We start from the raw sequence: 282 nt of genomic DNA, 5'->3' as shown, positions 1-282 counted from the left end.
GCAGGTGGAGTCTCTGTTGGGAGAGGGAGAGCTGTGGTGAACGGTGGCTGAGGTTGGATCCAGGAGCATTATGGATGGAGGGACAGCAAGTTCTGAGGGGAACGAATGGACTTGACTGTTTATGCATGTGGAAACTGACAGAGGAAGCGAGGTGGGAGGAGAGGCCCACCAGGGACCCGACTGCTGTCTCTAGGCCCTCATCCAGCCCGGCCCACCCCCTCTGAAGTGGACGCTTGGCTCCAGGTCTGGGGCACATCCATATCACATCATTTTGTGGAGTAG

Source organism: Oryx dammah, unplaced genomic scaffold (genome assembly GCF_014754425.2).
Source record: "Oryx dammah isolate SB20612 unplaced genomic scaffold, SCBI_Odam_1.1 HiC_scaffold_28, whole genome shotgun sequence".
NCBI classification, from domain to species: Eukaryota; Metazoa; Chordata; class Mammalia; order Artiodactyla; family Bovidae; genus Oryx; species Oryx dammah.
Note: the sequence above shows the minus strand (reverse complement) of the source record.